We start from the raw sequence: 9,804 nt of genomic DNA, 5'->3' as shown, positions 1-9,804 counted from the left end.
CCTCCGGGGTTTGCCCCTCAGCGGGGCCGCAGGGATCGGGCGGGCGGGGACAGGTCTCCGGGCAGGGCTGGGCCGGGCCGGGCTCCGCTCGCCGGCCGGCCCCTCCTCCGTCTCGGCCCCGCCCGCACCCCCCCGCGCCGCCCCCGCTGCCGGCGGCGAGCTGCGATCAGGCGAGTGGCGGGGACACCCCGGCCCGGGGCTCCGCCGCGGCCCGCCCCGGCCCCGCTCCCATAGGCTGCGGCGCGCCCCGCCGCCCGGCCCCGCGCTGCCGCCGGAGTGGCGGAGCGCGATTGTCACTTGGGCCGCGCCGCTGCCGGGGGCGGAGGCGGGAGCACCGGCCCGGCGGAGACGCGCTCCGCCGAGTGCCGCCCGGAGTTTGCCTCCCGCCGGGCGGAGCGGGCGGGCGGGCGCAGCCGGGCCGGCCGAGGGGCGCGGCGGCGGTTGAGGAGAGTGCGGCGCGGAGCCGGCGGCGGTGAGTAACTTCCCTGCCCCGCCGCGGCGCCGGGCGGCTCAGCCTCCCCTCCGCCGGCGGGAGGGCCGCTGGGCAGGGCGGCGGCCGCGCCCCCACTCCTCCTCTCGGCCGCGGCGGCACCGGGGGGCTGCCCGCCGGGGCGGCGGGGCCGGGCCTGCCGCGGGCACCGGGTTGGGCCGTCCTGCGTGGGCAACAAGTACGGGAGAGGGGCCGGTGCCTGCGAAGTGACGCCCGGGGCTGAGGTGTACGCGCCTGCGAGCGCGGCCCCCGGCCCTGCCCCCGCCCGGGAGGAGCGGGGCTTCCTCCCGGCCTCCGCCGGAGGGCGGCTGCCGCCGGGCGCCGGGGCTGTGCCCGCCGGGGCTGGGCGGGGGCTGCGCCGGGCCCCGCAGCGCGGCTCTGCGAAGCTGGGCGGTGGGCTGGGGCGCTGCCCCCCAGGGCGCCTGGTTCTGGGGTCCCCGAACACACCGGTGCTGCTGCCCGCCGAGGGGTCGGATTACTGCCTGCGGGGGAGGCGGGGAACAGCTGCGAGCGAACCCCTGCTGCAGGGCTGGTTTCAGGTTGTGTGTTTTACAGCTGCGCCAGAGGAACTCGTGGCGGTGCGTAAAATGTCCCTGAAGCCTGGGTACCCGGCAGCTATTTCAACACGTTAGCTCTAGTTCTCGGTGCTCAGACCCAGACTTTCCGTGTCGTGCCGCGCCCCCCCCCCCCCCCCCCCCCCATTTGTTAGCTCTTGCCGCGGAAAACGTGGTTTAAAAACTTAATACCTCGTGGCTTTTAAACTTTTAACAAGGCATGCTTTTAAAATTATCATTGCTCATGACAGAAGATTTGTGCTCGGTCAACTAATTGAGAAGAGAATTGCTGGGGCTGTGGTAGTGAAAAATCTGACAGTCCCTTGTGACTTTTCTTGCAGTGTTCCTAATGCATAGTGCTGATTGTTTACTTCTGTAGAAATCCACTATTAAGTACTTCTGAGCTTCATTTAATTCCTTTTTTAATTACATGATATTGTGGGTTTATTTTTGTCTCTGTGTGCAAAGTAAGAAATGTCTGTTAGGGATTAGCTTTGGGGTATGTTTGATAGTCTCTGGAAATAAATTTCAAATAAATGCTTTTGAGCCTTTGTTCAATAGAGAAACTGTTCTGAGCTAGGCTCTCATTAAATAAACGCTTTGAATTACTGTTGGTTTTTTGTTTTTTTTATTCCCCTACCCAATTCCTTTCGGCTTCATAGTGTTTCATTCTAAGCTGCAGTCCAGCAGCAGATCAAGGAGGCTTAGGAAGAAACATCAGATGGTTTCAGTTAGTACTCTCTACTACTTGGAAAATAAGCATGTTAGTACCATATGCTGCCTGAACTTTATTAAAACAAATTTCCTCAAAATGGAAACAAGGTGTATTGGCGTACTTGCTAGAACCATAAGACTTAATAGGGTCCTTATAATTTACTTTTTTTTTCTAAATGATCAGCTCACTGAGGGAGGAATCCTCTTTCCTGAACGCAATGCAACATAAAATGATTAACTCCAAAATCAGCAGGCTGCAAAGAACACCATTGTGCCCCAGTAGATTTTTTTTTAATTAAAAAAAAATAGTAGTATGTAATGTTATGTTTTAAAATGCTTGTGTTATTACAATTCTAAAATCTGGGCGTATTGGGAAGGGGGAAAGGCATAATTTTGCAATGAGAGTTCAGTATTGAATTTCTAACCGTACTGGCCCTTTCCTCTGCCTGGTGACTTCAGCAAGAGAGAAGCCAGGGCCTTGGACTTGGTCTGAGATTTGTAAACACAGCGTGATTTCCTAATACAGGACTCTAATCTTTTATTAAAAAAAAAAAAAAAGTTTAAATTAAGCGACAATTTAGGGATAAAAGTATGCGAGAGGAATGTAAGCAGGCGATTGGATGGAAAAGTACTGTTCTTCATGACAGGTTAAAAAATAAGCTTACTAAAACCTGTCATGCATAATTACAAAAATGTTGGCTTTGACATTGCAAGCTTTGGTATTTTGTGGTGTCAGCTCTCATGCAAGTGCTAATGACTTCAGTGAACCTTTGTTTTTTCCTAAGGCTTTACCTGTGCTGAACAGCCTGTCAGTCTCAATCTTGGTATGTAGTTATGGGCCTGTATGACTAAAAACCAACAGAAGTTTGTTAGCTACTAGTTAAAACTGTCTACTTGAAAATACTTCAAAATATCCCCCTCTTTTTTTTTTAATCCTGTTTTTCTGTACTCTTAAGAAATGTCTTGATATAGTTGAAAGCAACTGTGAAGAAATGATAGCAGTATCAAAGTGAAATGTGTAAAGATATGATGTGTACTAGACAGTGGATTAATAGAAATTACTGTTTCAGATCAGCAAGATGCTGCTTGTTTTAAGAGCTATTAGATATTAAGAGCTGTAACTAAGAAGAAAACAGCATTCATTCAGTATTAAAATGCCCCTGGTTTAGAAGGCACCAAACTGGTTGCCTGTTTGATACAGCAGTGGCTCATCTCTGATATTTGAAAACTCTTTGTTAATTTGGTTTGCAGAAGCAATTTTAATGTGACACTATTGAATTGCATGCTGCTTAATTGCTTTATTAGGTCAGTGGAGTTTGTTTAGAAAGTGTAGTGCCTTTCGATGATGAAAAATCTTTAAAATACCAGCATTAATTGTTGGGTCATGATGTCTATGGAGCAATAAAAAATAATAATAAAGTGGTGTGTGCTTATTTGGGTTTTTTTGAACCCAATTCTGTAGGTGTCCATGCTTACATGTGCTTGATTTTAAACACTCAAGTATTTCTTTTGGATTTAGTGGGTCTGTTCTCAGGCTTAATGTTAAGCCTGCATGTAAATGTTCTCAGGGTCAGGATTTATGTTTGCAAAGTTCATGGGATAAACCTGTGATGTGTTTTTATACTGACTGTTCTGTATTCGGCATGAGATAGCATAGGTAGCTGACTTCTGCTTTGGAACTGGGGATTGGTTTATCTACAGACACGTACGGAGGTGCTCCCAGCCCTGCTGCCGCGTTACAGGGGGTAGCAGTGCTGTACCTGAGCTGACTTCATCATTGCAACGTGCTTTGCAATACTACAGGAGTGTCTTTTATTTCTACAGTGGTTATGGTGATATAAATTTGCAAATACGTCAATCCTTTACATCCTCTTAGATGCTTATTTCAGTTTTTGTTATTACAAGTAGTTTGGGGGCTGGAAGATAAGGGAAATTTCTTGCTGTCTCTCACACCGAGCTGTGCATTAGACGGTGAAAACAGCTCAAGTATGCAGTTGTTTGATATAAAATCACAAGGTAACTTGTGAACATGCAAGATTCTGATTTGCTTTATGTTTCTACAATTTTTCTACCCAATTAGTGGGAACTATTTTTATTTTAAAAATGGAAACTTGGGGTAATGTAGCTCAATATTTGCAACCTCATTTTTGTTTTAAGCAAGCAACTTGTGATGTTACTTTGAGGTTGTGGCATTTTGTTAATAATGTCTAGAATTTTCTTGCTGTCATCACAGCAAAAGAGACCAAGTTGTGTAAGAAAGTAATGTGAGGTTGTAACTGTGTCAGATCAATTTTGTATATAGAAGTTAATTTTTGCCCAGACAGAGCTGGTTTACTTTGAGATGGAGTGATAGATGTTGTTTTTGCCTGGCTGTTTTTCCTTCATTCCACAGAGGAAAATCATAGAATCCTCATAGAATGGTCTGGGTTGGAAGGGAACCTAAAGATCACCTAGTCCCACCCCCCTGCCATGGGCAGGGACACCTCCCACCAGACCAGGCTGCTCACAGCCCCATCCAGCCTGGCCTTGAGCACTGCCAGGGATGGGGCAGCCACAGCTGCTCTGGGCAACCTGTGCCAGGGCCTCACCGCCCTCACAGGAAAGAATTTCTTCCTAATATTGAATCTAAATCTACTCCCTTTAAGTTTAAAACCATTTCTCGTTGTCCTATTGCTACAAGCCCTTGCAAAAAGTCCCTCCCCAGCTTTCCTGTAGGCTCCTTTAGGTGCTGAAAGGCTGCTCTGAGGTGTCCCTGGAGCCTTCTCTTCTCCAGGCTGAACCACCCCAACTCTCTCAGCCTGTCTTCACAGGAGAGGTGCTCCAGCCCTCTGAGCATCTTTGTGGCCCTGCTCTGGAGCCACTCCAACAGGTCCATGTCTGTCTTCTGTTGGGGGCCCCAGAGCTGAACACAGCGCTCCAGCTGGGTCTCATGAGAGCGGAGCAGTGGGGGAGAATCCCCTCACTCGACCTGCTGGCCACGCTGCTTCTGATGCAGCCCAGGGTACGGTTGGCTTTCTGGGCTGTGAGTGCGCATTGCCGGCTCATGTTGACCTTCTTGTCCACCAACACTCCCAAGCCTCTCTCCTCAGGGCTGCTGTCAGTCCATTCCCCACTCAGCCTGTACTGGTGATTGGGATTGCCCTGACCCATGTGCAGGACCTTGCACCTGGCCTTGTTGAACTTCGTGAGGTTCACACTGGCCCACCCCTCAGGCCTGTCAAGGTCGCTCTGGATGGCATCCCTTCCCTCCAGCGTGTTGGCTGCACCACACAGCTCGGTGTCGCCGGCAAAGTTGCTGAGGGTGCGCTCAGTCGCGCTGTCCGTGTTGCCAGCAAAGATGTTAAACAGCGCTGGTCCCAATGCCGACCCCTGAGGAGCGCCACTCATCATCACTGGTCTCCACTTGGACATCGAGCTGTCGGCTGCAACTCTTTGAGCACAACCATCCAGCCAATTCCTTATCCATGGGGTGGTCCATCCATAAAATCCACATCTCTTCAATTTAGAGAGAAGGATGTCATGCAGGACAGTGTCAGATGCTTTGCACAAGTCTGAGTAGATGATGTCACTTGCTTTTCCCTTACCCACCAATGATGTAACCCTGTCTTAAAAAGCCACCAGATTTGTCAGGCATGATTTGTCCTTGGTGAAGCCATGTTGGCTGTCACCAATCACCTCCTTATTTTCCATGTGCCTTTCCAGGAGGACCTACTCCATGATTTTGCTGGGCACCAAGGTGGGACTGGCGTGTAGTTCCCTGGGTCGTCTTTTTTCCCTTTTTAAAAACTGGAGTGATGTTTCCTCTTTTCCAGTCTGTGGGAACTTCAGCAGACTGCCATGACTTCTCAGATGTGAGGGATAGTGTTTTAGCTGCTTTGGGACTTCCTTTGGGACCTGTGGATGCATCTCATCAGTTCCCTTGGACTTGTGTACCTTCAGATTCCTTAAATGGTCTTGAACCTGATCCGCAGGGTGGTTCTTCATTGTCTCAGTCCCAGTCCCTGCCTTTGCCTTCTGTGACTTGGGCAGTGTGGCTGGAGTACTTGCTGCTGAAGATTGAGGCAAAAATGTTGTTGATTGCCTCAGCCTTCTCCATGTCCTGGGTATCCAGGTCTCCTGTTTTCTCCTGGAGAGGGTCCACGTTTTTCCCGGTCTTCCTTTTATTGCTGATCTACCTATAGAAGCATTTCTTGTTGCTAGTAATTCTATCAGGGCTTTAGATTTTTTAGTCTGATCCCTGGCTGCTCAGACAATTTCTCAGTATTCCTCCCAGGCTATCTGTCCTTGCTTACACCCTCTGTAGGCCTCATTTTTGTGTTTGAGTTTGGCGAGGAGCTCCTTGTTCATCCATGCAGGCCTCCTGGCATTTTTGCCTGACTTCTTTTTTGCTAGGATGCCTCACTCCTGAGCTTGGAGGAGGTGATCCTTGAATATTAACCAGCTTTCTTGGGCATCTCTTCCCTTCAGGGTTTTATCCCATGCTACTCTACGAAGCAGATCCCCAAAGAGCCCAAAGCCTGCTGTCCTGAAATCCAGGGTGGTAACCTCGCTGTGTGCCCTCCTTGCTGCCTTAAGGATCTTGAACCCCACCATGTTATGGTCACTGCAGCCAAGGCTGCCCTTGAGCTTCACGTTCCCCACCAGCCCCTCCTTGTGGGCTAGAACAAAGTCCAGCATAGCACCTCTCCTTGTTGGCTGCTCTATCACTTGGAGAAGGAAGTGGTTTTGTGTTTCATTGAAGAGATTTGTCACACTTAACCACTGTTTGATGGGGTGTATAGAATTTTTATGAAGAACACTTGTTTGTAGAGCAAAATGCAATTTGATCAAGGAGCATATCCAATATATGAACTGATCCGGTTTTTAAATGTTGTATATGGTAGTAATAAGTAGTTGTAGATAGTGAAGAAAAAGGAATTATGACTTAATTATCTTTTTTCTAGCAATAGAGCACAACAGAAAGTGGCACACATTACAGGAGAACTCGTATGTGTCTGGGCAGAGGGAGGAGCCCAGTAGTTGCAGAAAGGCAAAGCAGCACTTTTGGATCAGGTTGCCTGGAGTGATGTAGTGCTGTCAGGTCTTATTCAGCACAGTAGGGAGGAACGAGAAGCAAGCTACCTACTTCGGCATTGGTATGTTCTTTGCAGTGGGAGAGACTTTGAAGTGTGCTGTACACTGTGCTCCCCACCCCAACCCCTGAGATTGCATTGCCACCGTGTGTTTCCATGACCCTCTCCAAAGAGGTTGCACAAGCACTGGAACAGGCTGCCCGAGAAGGTGGTGGAATCACCATCCCTGGAGGTGTTTAAAAAATGTGGAGATGCAGTGCTTAGAGACATGGTTTAGTGATGAACTTGGCAGTGCTGGGTTAACGGTTGGACTTGATAATCTCAAAGGTTTTTTCCAACATAAATGGTTCTATGATTCTGTAAGTGGAAGGTGTCAGGATGCTGACGTTGTGCATTCTGGGGGTCTGACAGGTTAGGAAACAGTTGGGAATAAGCACAGTTGGGGTTCGAGTCAGTGTTCCTGTATGTCAATGCTTTTATCAACTTCTGCGGTTGTAATCATCATGTAGCTAGAACTTTTACTTGAATCCAACCAAGCTTTCCTCCACAGACAGCCCTCACTTTACGCAGTGTCATTTTCAAAATGTTGGCCCTGAAAGGCCGAAGAATGCTAGTAATGGAGGATTTTAAGCTCTTACCTTCCTGTGGCTTTCTTTGTTCTTCAGATCGGTGCTAATCCTCGTTTCTGAGTTCATACGTAGGAAAAAGACAGCTGGTGCAGCAGAGTTTTTTGGCACAAGAGAAGCAAATGGAAATTCAAGCAAAGCTGATGGAGGTAAAATGTCGCTTACTTGTGTACTGAGCCCAATTCATGGAAAGCAGTTTTCAGTAGTTGCTATATTGTGCTCAGATAAACTGTCTTGTTCTGCCACAGGAATGTTATGTTTGCTTTGAACGGAACAACCCATGGCTGGTGGTTTTTGTTTTTTTTTCTGACACAAAGCAACATTTCAGAATCTAGGCGTGTTGTGAATTTTCTGGCCATCAGGTTTTGGGTGACATTCCTGAACAAAGTCTTCATTTAAAAAAAAAAAAAAAGGCTTAGCTGGTGTCAAGAGCCTTCTTTGTTGATACCTTTTACTTTGTCACAACATGAGTGTGCTTTTGTCTGTGTACCTTGTATTAGTCCCCAGATGAAACGAGCTGTATCAGCAACATACTCTTACGGCAGTAGAACAGAGCCTATACTGGGGTTTTCTGTGAGTGTAGTGATGTCGTCCATTCCCCTAATTGACATCGCTACCTGCTACACCAGCAAAAACACAACAGCAACAAGAAAACCCACAACCCCACAAGGCTCTTTTGACTTCAGCACAGTTCTTTCACTGCCTTCAGTAACAGTCTGTGCAAAACAGTACTTTTGAAGTCCATCTTATGGCTGGGTAGCCTACACCTAGACCCAGTCACATTTCAAGGAGGACACTGGAGATGTTAATATCTGTATGTGTCTCATGGATAGTGCTCTGAATATCTGCAGTTGATTAAATACTTAAACGTGGACCATATTAAGTTGCTTCTACATGTTTGGAGGTTAAAAGTTATAGAAAAAAGATTAGTAACAGCTGTATTGCCACTTCATGCAGAGAAGGATGCCTGTTGTTACTGCCACGTTCATGCATTTATTTACTAATAGTCCACCCTTCCTTGTGTTCTTGCCTCTTTCATTAGATCTGTTCCCCTGTCCCATATCGTTGTTTTCTTCTATATATTTTTTTATTTGAGTTGTTCAAAATTTGTTTGTAACCAGACAAATAACTGTCAGTGAAAGTTGATTGATACATCACATACACCATGGATCCCAATGTGTTGTATAAACTTTCTGGTCATGTTCAAAGAGTTTGCTATAAACCCCATTGCGTTCATACAGGTGTAACTATACCCTTGATAACAGTATGGATGCACTGTGGCTATCATCAAAACCCCTACTGCTCTGGGGGGCTGCCCCAAGTGTTAATTGAAGTAACTTGGTTTTTAAACTTTTGAAAAAACCTTTTTCAGTCAAGCTTCTTCCAGAGCAGGTTGATGGGGATTTCCTTCTATCCAGCCTCTTTTTCTTGGCTTTATGTCTTGTTTGCTCTAGAGGAGTTTTCTCAGCCGTTTGTTGTTACTGACAGAAGCTAATGAATGCTCACTCAGTGAATTAGTAAAATAGTTCTGTGTCTGTGTTAGATCTTGCATTTATGTTAATTAAAAATTAGTACAAGTCAATTCCTGGGCTGTTTTTACAAATAGTCCATTACTAAGCTGTCGTTGCTGCTTTAATGAAGACTGAAGCTTTAAAAATCACAGGGTTTCCTGCCTTATACTAAACCAGTATAAAATGCTATTCATTCAGTATTGAATGCCTTCAGAATTTAGGTTCGCTTCTTAACTATTTTAATTCCTTTTAAATGGTAAAGCTAATCTCATCCAGGTTATAAAGGTAAGTTTGTATACTTGTGGGTTTGTCATGCATTTCATCCAAATGTCTTAAAAAGGTATGTAAGTTAGATCTTGACATACACATTACAAAGCTTCGTAAGAATTCAGCGACAACCACCAAATGTGTTTCTTTTTTGAATCATCAGTAAAAAAAGGGTATCTGCCTACCCTGTCTAGTGAAATAACCGCTCTTCATTCCTGTTACCTGGGGGATAGCTCAGCATGTCTGTTCAGCGCTGATAGTTTTATACTCTATAGCTGCTGATACGTGTGTGTCTATAGCTGGAAGTGACACAAGCTGAATTAGGCTTCACTGCATGTACAGCAGCAAATATACCTGTCGTGGTGTATTTATACAGTGTGGGCATGATCTTGCATAAATAATACTTGTAGTTTTAGTTTTTGGAAGGGTTTTTTCCTGCTTGGAAATCCATTTTGAGTGATAGCTGCTGACCTATCTATTGACTGTGGTTCTCCTGCTTTCTGCAGGGATAATAACTTTCTGGTGAAGCAAAAGTGAAGGTGATTTTGTGGTGGTAAAAAGGAGAATCAG

At 46.7% G+C, this 9,804-nt stretch overlaps 1 protein-coding gene across 2 annotated transcripts in view; it reads left to right on the top strand.

Annotated features, from left to right (window-relative positions):
- The first annotated feature begins 184 nt into the window (after positions 1–184).
- LNX2 (ligand of numb-protein X 2) overlaps positions 185–9,804 on the top strand; it is a 64,729-nt gene continuing 55,109 nt past the window's right edge. The window contains exons 1-2 of one of the 2 annotated variants that reach the window (XM_080376411.1): positions 185–472; positions 7,496–7,605. The gene's annotated coding sequence lies outside the window, so the exon portion shown is untranslated. The remainder of the gene's footprint in view (positions 473–7,495; positions 7,606–9,804) is intronic. The other variant, XM_080376409.1, reaches the window with a different exon arrangement.

This window comes from Falco punctatus (genome assembly GCF_963210335.1).
Source record: "Falco punctatus genome assembly, chromosome: 2".
NCBI lineage: Eukaryota > Metazoa > Chordata > Aves > Falconiformes > Falconidae > Falco > Falco punctatus.
Note: the sequence above shows the minus strand (reverse complement) of the source record. Positions and strands in the feature narration are given on the sequence as shown.